The following is a 16,983-nucleotide window of genomic DNA, read 5'->3' as shown; positions in this document are numbered from 1 at the left end:
AGGGCTGTGCGGCCAGGCTGGCTGTGGCTCTCACTAGAGTGGCCCCCGTTGCTGGGAGACACCGTGCAAAACAGTGCTGGCTGTTCTGCAAACCTGGCGTCACCCCCAGCCCCGAGGCCACTGCAAGGAGCCCAGCCCCTAATTAGAACCTGCCGGCTTGGCCCTCGCCCTCCCCAGGCCTGAGCTGACTTCAGTGGCCGTAAAACTTGCAAACTCTTTCCTGTGTGCTCTCTCGGGATATGGCCTGCAGGAGCTCCGGAGGCCAGTCTCTTCCCCTGGCCCAGGATGGGGCAGGTGCAGCTGCGGCCTCTGGCTTCCCAAATGGTGGAGGCTGTGGCTCCCGGGGGTGGGGCTGGCACACTGGCCCATGCCTCGCAGGGTCTGGCACTTGGTGGGCCCTGGGAAGGGACAGCTGGACAAATGAGCACCCCCTCCCCAACCCCGGGCAGAGGCCTCTGTGTGGCATCTTCATGGCCCGGACCTGTTCCAGCCCCACTCCCTGTCCTTCAAGAGTTGGCCCTGGGGCACTTCCTGGGCTCTTCTCCGGCTTCCACAGCTTCTGTGTGGTCATACCATGTTGCCCGGAATTCCTCTAGAGTAAGAGACAAACTTGCATCCGTCACTGCATCCAGCACCCACCTCTTGGGTCCCGGCTACGGTGGGAAGGAGCCAGCCAGCCCTCTCGTCCAGGGCTTCGAGATACCAGAGCTCAGCTTCTTCTCCCTCCAGACCCCTAGTGGCTGAAGCAGCCCGGGCCATCCGTGTCTCCAGCCAGGTGGATTGGACTGGCTCCAACTCAGAGGCAACTTCTGTCCAAGCCCGGGCCCGAGGTTTCTACTTGGAGAAGGTCCCCATAGTTGGGCTGGCGGAGGACCCAGTTCGGAATTTCTGACTAATCCCAGCTGTCCGACCTCTAGTCCCCGAGTGCAGGGGGGCAGCTGGCATGAACCTTCCTCCCCCAGGTTCTCCTCGGTCCTGCCCGTGTGAGGGATGGCTGGGAGCGGGCCTGGGCTTGGCACCCAGAGGTCTTCTGTGTCCCCCTTTCGCACCCCACAGCCCATGTCAGTTTGCAGAAGGCCGTGGTTCCAGCCTTCCAGAACTGTGTACAGGGGTTTCCAGCTGGGCCAAGCCTGGCTGCAGGTTTTCTGGAAAGATGGCTTCTCTTCTCCGTGCTCTAAGGGGGTGTCTGTCCACATCATTGGGATTCCCTGGTGGGAGGCCGGAGGGAAGGGTTGTCAGCCAAGACGGAGACTTGAGAGGGCTCCTCCGGACCTCCTGCTGGGCCACCCGCTGCAGGATGGGCCCAGCTGCCAGGCTGGGAGCTGGCAAAACACGGCTCTGTTTTCTGGAAGCACCAATTAGCAAACAAGGCTGTGCTCCCAGGCAGCCTTCTGATCAGAGTGACCTAGGATCCTCCCCGGGAGTGGGGATGGAGGCTGGCTCCGCAGGCTGCGGGCAGAGGCGGCATTTCCCTGGGGCAGAGTAGGCGGGATCCCCATTCTCTCAGTGTGGGGGACCCTGGCTGGTCCTCGGGCGGCCTCTTTCCCGGGGGCAGGCCACTCAACTCAGCTTATGCTCATGATTAGTTACTCATTTGAGAGCGATCCCTACTAGGACCAGGAGGGGACTCAAAAGACTCTGGTTATGACACATAAGGAGGAGAAGGAACTAGCATTTTTAAGCACCAGTTGCATGCCTGGCTCAGTGCTTGACGCTGGGATGGAAGGAGGGAGATACAGCTCCTGATGGTAGGAGAGAGAGGGAAGGAATGGGGAGGCCAGTCCCTGTCCCCGTGGGTGGGGCAGGCCAGTGCGCCCAGAGAATGAGGTCTTCGGTGGGCTGTGGCCCTGGGAAGGAGTCAGGGAAGGAGGAGAGGAAGTGAGGTCTGGGTCGAGACTGCAGCTGTACCATCCTCCCAGCCTCTTTCCAGCTTTCCTTCGAGGCTCCAGGCCCCCTCTCCTGTCCCTGCTGTGATCGTAGCAGAGGCTGTGGGGGCCCTCCTGTCCCCCCCCTCCCCCGCCCAAGCCACCTGCCTCCTGTCTCAGGCGTTCCCGTGTGACTCAGGAGGGTGGAGAAGCAGCCTGGATGCAACTCAGCATCCTTTTCCATCTCCTCCCGGCAGGCGGCCAGAATTCCCCACCTTTTCTATGAGATCCGGATGGCCTGCCCAGCTCCTCGGTCCCATGGAGCATATGGGATTTGAACCCTGTTTCCACTCAGGAAAAACCTGGCTTGCCCATGGGTGTGGCTGGCTGGCCTTGGCCGGGGGCCCGTGCCAGCCACTGTGCTGCTGCCGGACCCAGGCTCATACACCCCATACACCCTGACTTACCCAAAGAGACACTGAAAATCTCTCCAGGGGCACCCGGCTGGCTCCGTCGGTGGGGAGTGCGGCTCTTGACTTCGGGGGTTGTGGGTTTGAGCCCCCTCTTGGGTGTGGAGATTACTTAAAAATAAAATCTTCAAAAAATATAAAACAAATACAATAAAACCTCAGCAGTTGCTGGGTCACTGAGGCCTGGATGGAGGATTCCAGGCTGTGGAACCCATCCAGGGGCCAGGCTGCAGGGCCCAGGAGACATCTTCTAGCTTCTGGCCCTGGCCAGGACCTGCTCCTCCCAAAGAAAATGTGGGGCACGGGCACTGGCCAAGCCTGGTGACGAGCCTTGCCGGATGCTGCCATCCCCTGGGGTCCAGTGTGACAGCACCCAGGGAGGCCCTGGGCTTGTATGGTGTGGCGCTCAAGGACGGAGAAGTTCACACGGCAGTGGGCCTCAGGGCACCGTGATTGATGGACATTCTAGAGAAGAGCCTTCCTTTCCTTCTCCCCACCAGGGATGGCTGAGATCCTCCCAGGCCATCACCATTGGGGTCAGCTCCCTGCCAACAAGACCATGGCTAGGTCCTCCTGGCCACTTGGGGGCTGCCGGGATCTGCCCATTACACCAGGCAGCCCTGTAGGTGCCAAGCCGGGGAATAGAGCTGGAACCTACCCCTTCCATCCCTTGTAAATCATTTACCTGTTTTCTTTTTGTCAGTCCTAGAGGAGGTCTTTAAGGGATCCGAAGCTCCGCCCCAGGTAGGTGGATTTGAGATAGTGTAGTCAGAGGCTGAGTTCCCTGCCTCCCTCCTGTGGGGGAGGGACAGTACCTCTCCAGGGCTCTCACCACCCACTGGGCTTCTGCTCCTCTGCACACACCCCACCCAGGCCCAGATGTTTTTTGGAGAAAGCTCTCCACGGGCACTGGGGGCTGAGTGCTGTGAGTGACTTGCTGCCCTAAGTTAGGGTGGGAAAGTAAGGGCGTTAGGATGAAGGCAAATCCAGGTAGGGGACGCGCTAGACAGAAGGAAGCTGCCCAGAGACCCCCATGCCCCAGAGCCTGGGACTATGATACTTAGTGTGGCAAAAGAGACTTTATGGATGTGATTACATTAAGGATCTTGTAGTGGGGAGATTATCTCTGCTTATCACAAAGGTCCTTCCAAGAGGGAGGCAGGAGGGTCAGAAAGGGCAGAGATGGTAGGAATGTAGGAATGTTTGTGTCCCCTCAAAATCCATGTGTTGAAACCCCAGTGTGGCTGTATTTGGAGATAGAGCCTCTAACAATGTAACGAAGGGAGAATGAGGTCATGGGGTGGGGCCCTGATCCCATGGGGTTCACGGCTTTTTTCTTTTTCTTTTTTTTTAGATTTTATTCATTTATTTGAGAGAGAGACATGCACAAGCAGGGAGGAGGGGCAGAGAGAGAGCTGAGAAGTAGCTCCCTGCCAAGTGGGGAACCTGATGTGGGGTTCGATCCCAGGACCCCGAGATCATGCCCTGAGCTGAAGGCAGACACTCAACTGACTGAGCCACACAGGTGTCCAGTTCGTGTCTTTATAAGAAGGGACGCTAGAGAAGTTGTTCTCTCTCTCCCTCCTTCCCTCTCTCTCCCTTCGCTCTCTCTCCTTCCCTCTTTCCCTCCTTTCCTCTCTCCCTGTCTCCTTCCCTCCCCTCCCTTCCCTCTCCCTCCATCCCTCCCTCCCGCTCCCCCAGGGCTGTGTACACACAGAGCAAGGCCCCAGCCCTGAGTAAGAGGGCACCCAGGAAGAGGGCTTTTACCAGGAACTGAATGGGCCAGATCAGTCCTTGATCTTGGACTTCCCAGCCTCCAGAACTGTGAGAAATAAAATTCTGTTGTTTAAGTCATCCAGTGAATGATATTTTGTATGGCAGCCTGAGCACGAGGGGGGAGGTGGGAGGGGGGATGGAAAAGAGCCCAGGAACCATGACCCAAGGAATGCAGGCAGCTAGCTTCTCGGAGCTGGAAAAGGCCTGAAGCCTCCAGAAGTCAGCCCTGCCGACACCTTGATTGGAAGACCCCTGGCCCCCAGAGCTGTAAGATAATAAATGTGTGTTGTTTTCAGCCGTTTTGTGGTGGTTTGGGACACCGCCACAGGAAGGGAACACAGGGGCCATGAGATCTGGCTTGCCCCGTCTGGCCTTGCTTCCCCTTCCCCTGGCGACAGCCCCCAGCGCTTCCTCAGGACACCTCCTCCCTGCCCCCAGCCTCTCCCTGCGTTTGGGTGGAACAGGTGACCTGAGCGTGGAAAGGTCAGAACCGTACCTCTCCTTGTACATCTCCGGCGGGGGGGTGAGGGTGGGGGGGCGGTAGTGGTGGTGGTCGCTGCAGGCCAGGGAGTTCTGGAACTCTATGGAAACCAGGCACGGGGGCTAAAGAGAACCACTCTCTCCACCAAGGTGGCCGAGCATGAACGTGAGCCTGAAGCCATTGCTGCCCTCTGCGGGGTGAAAGTCCACCTCGAGGGGGAGGCCACCCAGAAACGAGGAACACAGAATGGAGAATGGAGGGAGGACATCCCAGCCAAGCCAGGAGCGACTTGAACTTTGCAAAACAGGAGCCACTAGATCCCCTGTTTTGCTTAACCCTATTCAAGGAGGCATTCTGTCCCTTGCAACTTGAAGCCTCCTATGGTCATGTCACTCAGTCCCCGCCATCCATCATAAGCTCCATTTTCTCAGGTGAGAAAGAAAGGGCTGGCATCACAGCCAGCAGCGTGGCCTTCGTCCCTGCTCTGGCCTGTCTTATCTTGACAGCGGCCGCTTTAGTGTTTGTGGGGGGTAATTAGGAATTACCGCACTGCTCCCCAAATAAAATTGTTTTATTTTATAAAATTTATTTGGGGAGCTTCCATGAAAACCTGAGCCCTGCCTGTTTGAATATCTTCTACTCATGGTTTCGCATGGGGCAGCAGAATGGAGAGCAGCCTCTCCCCAGGTGAGCACCTGCTTCCGTTCTCCTGGGCCCCCGGCTGCACATGGAACCCTCTGTTCCAATGTTTTTCATTCATTCATTCATTCATATGAAGTTTCTGCTCCCAGCGTGGAGCTCAACAAGGGTCTTGAACTCAGGACCCCGAGATCAAGACCTGAGCTGAGATCGGGAGTCAGACGCTTAACGGACTGCGCCACCCAGGCGCCCCTTTTCCAGTGTTTTATTCCATGGTGGTCTGGAACAGAGTATGTGGGGTGTGGGGGAGAAAACGCGCGTGACTCTGGAGAAATCGTGTGGGTGCACATGTGACAACAGGCAGAGTAAATGTGTACACAGGCCCAGGCGATCACTATCAGCGGCAGCACAGAAATGGGGCAGGCTGGGCTCCGTCGAGGTCCCCGTGGCTTCCGTTCTCACAGCCTTGGAGACAGAAGAGCAACCGCTTTTGCTTTGGGGTCCGGGTGTGATACCGCTGTAATAATGATTCGGTATCTTCCACTGGCCCCTCAGATCTTGGCTCCGCCTTCCCCTGCTTCCCTCCTCAAGGCTGCCCTGTGCGCACAAGGGCTCCCGTGCCCTCCGCCTTCTGGCTGGGATGTCCCCCAGCAGGCTAGAGAGAGGGAGGAGGCTGAGGACAGGGGATCCACTTGTCCTGGTTTTTTCCATTCCATGCCCATGTTAGTTTCCTGGGGTTGCCATCAGAAAGTACCCCAGACTGCAGGGCTTAAAAAACAGAAATTTGTTCTTGTACAGTTTGGGGGATCATTAAGTCTGAAATCAACTTATGGGCAAGGTCGCAGCCTCCCTGGAGGCTCCAAGAGCATCCTCTCCCAGCTCCAGGTGGCTCCAGGCAATCCTTGGCTTGGGACGGCACCGCTCCAATCACAAGGGCGTCTCCTCTGTATCTCTCTGTCTCTGCTTCTTCTCTTAGAGGGTCGCCAGTCCGTTTAGGATGCACCCTAAATCCAGGATGACCTCTTCAGCTCAGGATCCTTAAATAATTCCACCCGAAAAGATCCTATTTCCAAAACAGGTCACGTTCTGAGGTGACCAAAATTCATGAGGACATGAATTTTGGAGGACACTGTTCGACCTGCTGCAAAGCCCTCTGTGACTGGCTATGTCTCCTGATCAAAGGTCACTGTCCCCTTCAAGGTGTCCTGATCTGCTTGACCCTTTTATTCTGGGCTTGGATCTTTTGGTGCCTCTGGTGGTAATGGCTCTGCTGACACCAGCCCTGGGGTCCTACGTTCTCTTTACTCGAGGTCCCCCTGCACCCCACCTTGCAAATGGACACTCCTTGAATGACCTTGAAGTGCCAGCTGCTTCCCATTGGGATGCTGATGGGCATACTGACCAGCTCTGGGCCTTTAGGCCATCTCCTTCCACCCTCACAAATAGGGTCTTTTCTTCCCGAATGAGAGAGACACAGCAAGACTGAGTTCCTGCCTGAAGCTGAGATGGGGCTCGGGTCTGCCTCCAGACCTCTGCTCCCTGCCCCCAGGAATGCCCTCCTTCTCGCATCTTCCTGGGAGAGGCCAGTTCTGTCTCTGAGAGGCGTCCTTTGGGGGCGTGGAGAGGTAGGAAGAGTGGGGCCTGACTATGGGACCCGTTCTGGGTGAATGGTACCCCCACTCCAGTGGCTTCAAGCAAAAGAGAGAACGTATTGGCTCATGTGCTTGAAAAGTTTGGGGTGACAGCCTCGCCTGTGCAAGTGATGGCTGAAGAAGGTCTGTGTCCCTCCTGTCAGCTCCGGATCTCTATGCCGACTCCATTCTTGGGTGGCTGTGCCTGGGAGAGGTGGGTGGGGGCAGGACGACTCCTGACCTCCCAGCTTCAGGCTCCTGGCAGAAAGGGAGTTTCTCTCTCCATAGTGGCTGCAGAAGTCCCAGGGGAGACACTGGTGGATTGGGTCACATGTCGGGCAGGTGGCTCCTCAAGGGAAATCAGGCTGCTGCTGAGACTCTGGGAAGGGCAGGTGGGGAAGGTGGGCGGAGCTCTTGTCTGTCACCTGCCTTGGTGGGGGGATGGAGGGGTCGGGCAGATGTGGGGTGGGGGCTTTTTCTGCCTTAGCAGAGGGGTTGTCCCTAGCCAGAGACTGGGAAGGAAGAGGTGGGCAGTCGGTCTGGGGAGGGGGATGAAGGTGCTTGGGTGCAGAAGGACACCCTACTCGGCCCCAGGACGTCAGCACCATAAACCCTCCCTAGGGATGGGGGTGCTCCCTCCGAGTCTGCCCTGGCACAGACGGCCCCAGCTGCTCTCCAGGAAGCCTCCGGGAGCTGAGTGAGTAGGATGGCCCCCTCTGCCACATCTTTGCTGTATGGCCTGTGAACAAGCACCGTCGTCCTCCGGGCCTCAGTTTCCAGGCTGGATAGAGGGGCCTGCTCCCCCTTGTCGAGAGGACGGATGAGGTTCAGCAAGCATCTGACAGGCACTCTCTGTGGTTCTAGGAAGCCGACCTCCAAGACTCATCTTCAGGCCCTGGAGTCAGGACAGTGCGCCTGAGTGTCCCTCCTGGGTCCCCTTCATGTCCTCTTGGGTCATCGTGTGGCCAGGCAGCTCAGAGGCCCACGGAGGCTGGCCGCCAGTGGCCTGCTGTCCTTACGGCCCTCCGCCCCCTCAGTCACTGTTTGCGGGCGGTTCGTGTGAGTCACGAGAGGCACGGGAGTGTGGCCACGGGGGCAGGGGCCCCGCTTTCTCCAGGCCAGCTGGGAGAACCAGGTCTGGTGCCAACTTGGGGTCAGGCCAGCTCAGGCCGTGGAGGACGAGGTATCAGAGCATCTCTAGCTGAGCCCAGGCCCTGCCTCCTCCCAGCCGGAGTCACACTTGGGGCCAGCCTGTCCCCTGGGTGCCTCCCTCTCCGCCTCTGAAGTGGGGACAGACCAATCCCCCAGCAGCGCTGCTGGGGCTGAGCGGGGTGGAATGTGCGCCTCGCCCGGGGCCGGTCACTGGGTTGGAGGCTTGGTGGCCTGTTGATCGAACAGCCCAGTGTGGTTTGACTTCGCTCCAGTCCCTTGGTCCCCAGCTGTGCTCAGTCAAACCGTTCTCTCCTCGACTTATAGAACTTCCTTCACTTTCAGTTTGAACAAGCGGAGACCTGGGTGTTCTGATTCTCTGGTGTCTCCCGTCACTCTCCCCTCTGCTTTGTCCTCCTTCCTCCTTTGTGTTGGGTCAGGGCCGAGCGGAGCAAGATTCAGGGCGTACGGCCTCAGTCATCCTGGTCCTTGCTATCTCTCTCTGGAACCCCTGGGCGGGGGTGGTGTGGAGGGGGGAATCATCTCCCCTTGTCCTTGCCCTCTGCTCCTATCCCTGGTGAGAGGCACCCTTGATCCCTCACCCCCCTCCCTGGGCGTAAGATCAGAAAGGGTGACCTGGCCCTTCTTGTGTCATTTGTTTGACCCCAGTGGGGCCCATCCCTGCCCCACCACCTCTCTTTGACTCTTCCTCTTCTGAGAGGTCCATCTCGAAGTATCAGCCTCTTGGTTCTTTGTAAATCTCCTTCTTCAGCTTGACCACTGACCCCCCCTGGGATTTTCCAGCCCCTACTAGAGGGTGAAATAAAGATTTGATGGACCAAGGAGGAGCCAGGTTTTCTGTTCCAGAGACTCAGTCCAGCTGGGTCTGGGGAAAGAGAAGAGTGGTGGCACAGGGCTGCCTTGTACAGGTGTTCAGGTTATGTACTGAACAAGGGGGCCTCAACTTATACAGACACTGTTGTCAATATAAACTGACCTGTATGAGATGTGTGGATAAGTGTGGGCATGCAGGCCTGTGTTTCTGTGTAGCTGTGGCAAGCCTCCTTTATGTGAACCCCGCATTGTCCTGGACACGCTCAGGGAGGCTCCTGCTGGCATGCACGCACACACACCCACATGTGTGTGCAGCTGTGCCATATCCTGCTGAGCTGGGAGGATGCCTTGAGCTCCCTCCACCTGCTCGCTGCTCCTGCACCCAGTCCCCACCCTCACTAGGCTCCTAGGAGGCAGTCCTGGGGCAGGGCTCAAGGAATGAGTAGAGGCCAAGTAAGTGAACGAATGAAGGAAGGGGCAAGTGACAGGGAGAGAAAGGAGCGGACAAGTCACTAAGCTCTGGACCCCGGCTAACTTCAGGTTCTGTGCTGGGACAGAAGGGATGGCCTTCCCATCAGCTTCAACTCAGGTGTCTCTGGGCCTGGGTCTGCAGCCTCTCCCAGCCTAGACTGGGGCCTTGGGACCGGTGGGTGGAGCACTGCTTTTGGAGTCCATACCTGCACCCCCGCCACCTCGGTGTCCACAGCCCCGGCAGCTGCTGCAAGCCCCAGAGAAAGGGAAGCCCTAGAGACAGGGCAGATGCTTTACCGGGGACTTAGCGGGCCGCCTTCCTCCCTCCCATAGGCAGCATGGGCTCGCTGGCCCCCCTGGGAATGGGGCTGGGGACTGGGGGCACGGAGCTGGGCCAGCTCTGTCCCTGCCGGCCCGCAGGGAGGCTGCGGCCGTCCCCGGGCACCGTTGAGAGAGAGGAGCGCAAAGCTATTTTTATTTATGAGCGCGTCAGCGGGCTGGCCTCCGTCTAGACAGCTGGTGTTCTCGTTCGAGGCCATCCTGGAATGCGCGGCCCCGTTTATTGAGAACAGAAGACTGTGCAGATTAAACAGCTCATAAAAATAAGCGAGGACCCGACACTGGGCCAGGCAAACAAAGGTAACTGGCTAGGTCAACTGTCCACGTTGGTTTTGGACACTGGGATGTTTTCAGAGAAAACGAGGCTTGGTGTGGCCCCGGGGGAGCCAGCAGGCTCCGACGAGGGCCCTCGCAGAGATGCCCTCGGGGAGGCTGCTGGGTCTCCAGAGTCTCTCGGAGGGGCCGCAGGCGGGCAGCAATGAAGGAGAAGCCGTCTTGCTCAGGACAGGTGCTCTGGGACAGCTGGGACTCTGTGGACATGTCACCGTCTCCAGGGCCACCAAGCCCCCAGAGCCCTTCTCCTGAGGCTTCTGGCTTCAGCCCAGAGGCCAGTGCTGGTCCCCCCAGTTATCTTCCTTCACGGGGACCCCAGCCCTGGGTGACTGACAGAGGGACCCGTGTGCACATTCGCCCTGAGCGCTTCCAGGTGTTTGGCGGTGACTCGGGTCTTGCCTTCTAGAGGTCTCCGGACAGGCACGGGGGAGACAGGCACGGAAACACAGGCTCACAGCGTGGGACTCCGTGCTGGGGACTCTCCCGTGACCTGCTGCTGTCCCTGCCTCAGTTAAAGGGCGACTGACTCTGTGCTTCTGCGGGAGGCAGCACCCGGCCTCCTCGCTGGCCGGTCCCAAGCCCGGTGCTGCGCGTGTGCGCCCTCCAGGCACTGATGACGTCCATTCTCCCCAGGGGCCCGCTTTGCCCATCCAAGGAGCTCCTTGCTCAGAAGCCTGCTTTTCTGCCCACCCCCTTTTTAAAAAGATTTATTTACTCATTGTTGTTTTTTTTTTTTAAGATTTTATTTATTTATTTGAGAGAGAGAGAGAGAGTTCAAGCAGGGGGCGCGGTGGGCAGAGGGAGAAGCAGGCAGGGAGCCTGACGTGGAACGTGATCTTACCACTCCGGATCATGACCTGAGCTCAAATCAAGAGTGGGTCACTCACTGACTGAGGCACCCAGGCACCCCAGAAGCCTGTTTTCTGAGTCTGAATCCCCGGCATCTCCATGTGTCTGGCACAGACGGGGGGGTCAAGACACGTTTGCTAAATGGGACAACAGAGGCAGCGGCCCATCTCCTCTTCATTCCCCCAGGGCTTCCTGGAGGAAAATGTGGCTAGTCTCCCTCACAGGCGGCCGGGATCCCCTGGAGAGCCTTTGCTCTGGCGGTGAGTCTGGGCTGGTCGGCAGCTCATCCCCAGCTTATCTTTCCAGGAAACTAGGGGTGGGCGATCCCCAGAAGGGGGGCCATCAGGTTCCAGGGTCAGCTGCAGGATGCCTGGGGAGAAGCCATAGGACCAGAGGGAGGGGTGTTCTCTCGGAGGGGCAAACATACCCAAGATGCTTCTCTCTCCCACTTCCTCACAGGCAGAAGTTAGAAGACCTCGGGCATGCATGGGCTTTGCCCACTCTGTGGGCAGTAAGGCCGCCCCCACCCAGGCCTCACTCAGCCTTTGCAACCCCAGGGGCCTGGTTGGAAGGTATCATTAGTCCCAGCTCGCAGAAGAGGAAATCGAGGCTCCCAAAGATGACGTCCAGAGTTACAGGATCGGTGACTGGTACCCCAGGCCTCCTGTCCCTCACCTGGGGCTGCGGGCCCCTCTGCAGATGACTGCGGGCTGTACCCCGCATCCCGCCAGCTGGGATTCCACCAGCCTTTCTGGTTGTCCGGTGAGGGTGCCCTGCTTGTGACCTTCTCTCTTCCCAGTTCTAGGGAGGACTCAGAAGTGAGAGCGGGTGCAGGGGCTGTGTGGGGGGGTGGTGGCAAGGAGGAGTTGGGCTCCTTAGGGCCACCGGGAAAGGTGGGCTGGAGGTATTCCCTGGAGCCCCAGAGGAGCAGGGTCCAGGGACCCACATGCTGTTCCTTCTGTCCCACAGCCACCAGGCCCGGCTCCTCCCAGCGCAGCCCTCCGGGCGTCTCCTCAGCAGGAGAGCCAAACCCCAGCGTGCTCATAGAGGATGTTTTCCTGCCCAGTGGACAAAACATTTCTGGCACTTTCAGGAGGGGACTGAACACTCTGTCCACTTTGGCCGCGTTCGGGTTCCTGGACGGACACAAGCGTGCTTTCCCATGCAGCGCGATTAATGACACAAACTCCCGCCCTCCCGGCTTCTCACCTGCCCCGCCCCTTCCCTTGTCACCAGCTCCCTCCAGAGCAAACTTCTGAGAAGTCATTCCAAGTGGCCTCAGGAAGTGAGCACTTGAATCATGGGCCTCCTGCTGGAGGCCTCCTCCATGGCGGGGGGGAGCTGAGAAACACCCCCACCCCCCCGCCACCCTGAGCCCGGTGAACCCCAACCCTGTCACGTTGGGCACATCCCATCCCGACTGGCAGGCCTGGTCTCTGACCTGACACAGTGGCCTGGATCCAAAGGTTGGTCCTACTGGTGCCTCTCCGAACTTCCTTCGAATTTCCAGAGGCTTGAGAATGTTCCAGAACCCCCTGGATGAACTGTGGTCCTAGCTCTGGTCCCCCGTGTCCTTCTACGCACCATGGAAAGGGGCTGGCCTCAAGTGGCCACAGTGAAATCAGTGGGTGGAGCAGGAGGGACGATCAGGCGAGAGAGGGAGAGGTCCGAGTCCGGTCCTCCCAGGCCACGCCCAGGGCTTGGGGGACAGCCCTGGCTTGGAGGGCCTGCTCTAGGGATGCCTCATTGCACAGCTGTTCTCGAGGTCGTGAGTTCTGTTTTAGACCCTGACTCTCCCGGAGGGCCCAGCAGTAAACATCAGGCAGAACATTCCACCAGCTCAGGGTGCTGGCAAGACACCCCGAAGTCGGGGCCACTCTGCCATCCCAGGAAGGCTGGATGCTTGGGAAATCGGGCTCCTACCCTGGCTCTGCTCAGAGGAGACCAGGCTCGGGCTGCGCGGGAGGGAGGGGCAGCGCCACTCTGCAAGGGCCCGTGGGCCGCGGCCAGGGCCCTGAACCCGCTGGGGCAGGCTGAACCCCGGCGGGAGGCAGGCTGCTAACCAGTAAGCAAGTTGTAAAAACCCAACTCAGACACAACATCTGGCAGCTGCTTCAAATAGTTCTGTGTCTGAGGCCGGAGTTGCTCGCGGCCCTCCAGTAAATCAAACCATGTGCACAGAGGAGCCCGCCCTGACCTGAAGCACCCGGCTTGGCCAGGCCCCAGCTATGCCTCCAGGCCCTCTTGCTCTTTAAATAGCCTGGGGCTCACATTCCATTTCCTTGTACGATCAGTTCGGAGCTGGCCCGGCCGCAGAGGCTACTGGATGTGAGCTAGCACCCTCGGTCCCAAGGAGAGAAGGGGGGATCATGGCCACCAAGAGGCCTTCCTGCCCCCACTGCGCACCCTCTGTTCCTGATGGCCCCTGAGCATGGCTGGTGTCTTCCTAGATCCCGGGACCCCTTGCTGTGGCTGGCTGGAGGGAGACCCAGGGAGAGCCCCAGGGCTCCTCACATCCTGGCCTGAGCTGGGCCCCATGCCTCCCACATGCAGCCTGGATGCCCAGCCCAGGGAAGCACAGCCACCAGTCTTAAAGCAGGTCTGCTCTGGTGGCACTGGCCATGAAGGGGCCAGAAGGGAGATGCAGGTGCAGCCAATGATGTTAACCCTTACCACACCGGGCACTGGGGTACGTTCTCCACGCTCATCGTTTTGTAAATCTTCATGTTCAATCTAAGAGGGGGTACACCTATGAACTTTATTTTTTTTTTAAGACTTTTATTTTTTATGTAATCTCTATACCCCGTGTGGGGCTCGAACACACAATCCCCAGATCAAGAGTCACGCGCCCCACAGGCTGAGCCAGAGGGCGCCTCTATGAGCTTTGTTCTGAAGATACCTGTAGAGGGTCGGACGATGGCCCTCAGAAAGATGTAGGCTATGTTCTAACCCCAGAACTAGTGAATACGACCTTATTTGATAAAAGGGTCTTCACAGGTGCCATTGAGTTAAGGATCCCCAGATGATCTCATCCTGGATGGGCCCTAAACCCAGTGACGGGTGTCCTTATGGGACAGACACAGAGACACAGAAGAGAAGACCACGTGACCTCAGAGGCAGAGGCTGGAGTGACATGACCGCAAGCCAAGGATGGCCTGGGGCCACGAGAAGCTGGAAGAGGCAGGAAGGATTCTCCCCTGAAGCCTCCACAGGGAGGGAGCACAGCTCTGTCCACACCTTGATTTTGGATGTCTGGACCCCAGTAGCATAAGAAAATAAATGCGTATTGTTTTAAGCCACCCAGTGCGTGGTGCTTTATTCCAGCAGCCACAGGAACCCAATGCCACGTGGAAACCGGGGTCAGAGACACGGAGCAGGGCCACCTAGCTCTTTGTCTCCCTGATTATGAGGCTGATTTTTTAGAAAACTGACCTCGTTTCCATGCAGCAGGACAGAGGCTCTGGGGCCCAGGCAATGTCTTTGCAAGATGCCTTCCTAGGAAAGGCTTGTCAGCCAACCTCTGAGCACACAAGGGCCTGGGGGAGCCGCAGGTGGTGCGCGAGGCTTCCTGCTAGCTGCCATTGCTGCTGACCGCTTACTGTGGGCCACGCTGTGTTCTAGGTTCTTTCTGGACACGGGTTCCCGGAATCCTCGTGGGAACCTCCAGGGAGGACATTTTCTCTCTGTTTTACCAAAGAGGGAAGCAAGACAAAGGGAAGCCAAAGGGCAGGGGCGCGCTTGGGGAACACCCCCTTGGAAAGCCAGTTGGAGGTGAGAGAAGTGGGACATACAGGGTCTCATGGTGTGTGGTGCACTGATCGGAATGGCACAAGGACAGGTAGAGTCCAAGTGCGGATGGGCGGTTGCTGGGGGCTGGGGAGGGGGAGTGGGGAGGGATTCCCCTGGGGGGATAAAAATGTTCTGGAAGCAGATGAGGGGGGTGGCCGCCCATCATCAGAAATGTGTTAACGGCACTGAAGCGTATGCTTTAAAGCAATGAATGTGATGTTCTATGAGTTTCACCACAATTTTTTAAAAGCTGGTTGGAAAAGGATGAGGTGGGAGGTCCTTGTACCCAGGACCTCGATGCGTCCCACTGTATGCTTCCAGTGTCTCAGAGGGCCTGGGGAGGCAAGTGCGGCCACCACGTCCCAGACAGGCACGGCAAGCCTCCTGAGATCCTTGTTGGAGGTGACCGTCCTGGGTGGGCTGGGGAGCTGGGCGGGAACCCCAGGCTGTCCTGGCCCCAGAGCCCAGGCCCTCTCTGTGGTCTCACAGACTCGACACACAGGCCAGCTCGAGGGTCAAGTCCTTTGTTTTTCGGCTGAGGCTTCTTCTACCTGGGGTCATCGCTACCCCGACGGTGGCTTTGTTCAACAGAATCAATGGGAAGGAACTTCCCAAAGTGCTTTGGTTGAAAAATCTCTCAAAAGGTGGGGCCCAGGGGTACAGGTGGAAGGAAGAAGGCTCGTCTGCTCCTCATGCCTTAAGAGGGGAGACACGAGCAGGGAGAGACGTGATCCTGGGTGGTGCTGAGGTCATGGGGCAGATCCAGGGCACCTCCCAGGGGACAGCCCTGCTAGATGGCACTTGTGCTGTGGCTCCAAGACCTCCATGCAGGCTACGAGCTGCTGGCTCAGCTTTCCAGGGCTAATTTCCTTGGGGAAACTGAGGCACAGGGGACGAGCCCAAGGCTGAGGTTTCCTGCCTCCACTCGGGTATTTTTTTTTTTTAAATTTTCTTTTTTAATTTGAGAGAGAGAGAGTGAGCACAAGCAGTCGGTGGGGGGCAGAGGGAGAGGGAGAAGCAGACCCCCCACTGAGCAGGCAGCCTGAGGAGGGGCTGGATCCCGGGACTCCAGGATCGTGACCTGAGCCAAAAGCAGACAGACACTTTACCAACTGAGCCACCCAGGCGCCCCCAGCCTGGTATTTTTCTCAGACTGTCCAGCTCACTCTTCTGAGACAAGTGCTTCCTTGCCCGGGAAGAGGCTGGTGGTGTGGGCCCAGCTCTGCAAAACCTCGGCACATGCTCTGAAATACAGGGCAGGGAGAGCTGATTTTCATGGAATCTCCAGGCTTCTCTGAGTCACGGCCCCTGTGAGCCTCTGAGGGGAGTGGGAAAGGCCAGGGGGTCTGCAGGGGTCCGGCCCTGCATCCACCCCGGGGCAACACATTTGACTCAGCTCCAGGGTTGCACAACACAGATGCCTGGGCTCCATTTACTGCATCAAAGTTTCTGGAATTTTGCTTTGTTCCTAAGGTGCCCTCATGATTCCAACGCAGGAGGTACCTGTGAACTCCAGCCAAGGGCCCCCATGCCAGGTCCTGCTCTCTGTGTGTTTCTAGAAGGCACAATCTCGGGGATACCTGTAAGGCCCACCCTCAGAAGCGTCAAGGGAGGGATAAAGGAGGCCTTTGCCTTTCCTGCCTACGAAGGAGACCCTGAAGGGGCGGCCGCTGGATTGGGTGGGAAGGCAGAGCCAGGGTAAGTCAATCCCACCTTCCACCCAGCCAGCTGCCCTCAGCCTGGGCTTTTCCACGAGGAACGTTCCCTCTGCTCAGCAGAACCATTATCAGACCGGCAGCGGCAGCTGTGCTCTGGCCCAGGAAGGAAGGTTCCAAAGAAGTGTTAGCTTTCCGTTTTCTTAAAAAAAAAAAAGAAGAAGAAGAAGAAGAAGAAGAAGAAAGGCAGAAAAGGGAAAAAAGAGAAGGTCAGAGCCCCGCAGAGGACACGGAGGTCCGAGGCCGGGGCAGGACCGCACGGAGTACGCCGGAGGACCGTGAGGCCAGCCTGTCTGCCAGCAGCTGAGCCCTAAGAAGCCCTCGGAGAGCCATGAGCGGCTTCCTCTGGGCTTGCTCGGCCGGGACATCATTTGTTGATTCTAGAGCCCAATCCCTAGCTCATGATTTCCTCCCTGGTTGCCATGGCCCCGCACAGAAAACACAGCAAACTCCTGGCCCCGGACGGCTCATTTATTTCAAATATTCCTTGCAGCTGGACTCCAACCATGTTTGGGTGTCTGGACTGGAGCATGAACTAATTGCTCTGTCTTCAGCCCCCTCCCCAGCTCCCCCAGCATACTTTATGGTTCAGTAAAGTCCACATTCCTCATCTCGCCGCCGCCGAGGAGGAGGAGGCGCGGG

This window comes from Lontra canadensis, unplaced genomic scaffold (assembly GCF_010015895.1).
Source record: "Lontra canadensis isolate GAN:19392208 unplaced genomic scaffold, GSC_riverotter_1.0 scaffold25, whole genome shotgun sequence".
Taxonomy (NCBI): Eukaryota; Metazoa; Chordata; class Mammalia; order Carnivora; family Mustelidae; genus Lontra; species Lontra canadensis.
This window is presented reverse-complemented; position numbering follows the sequence as displayed.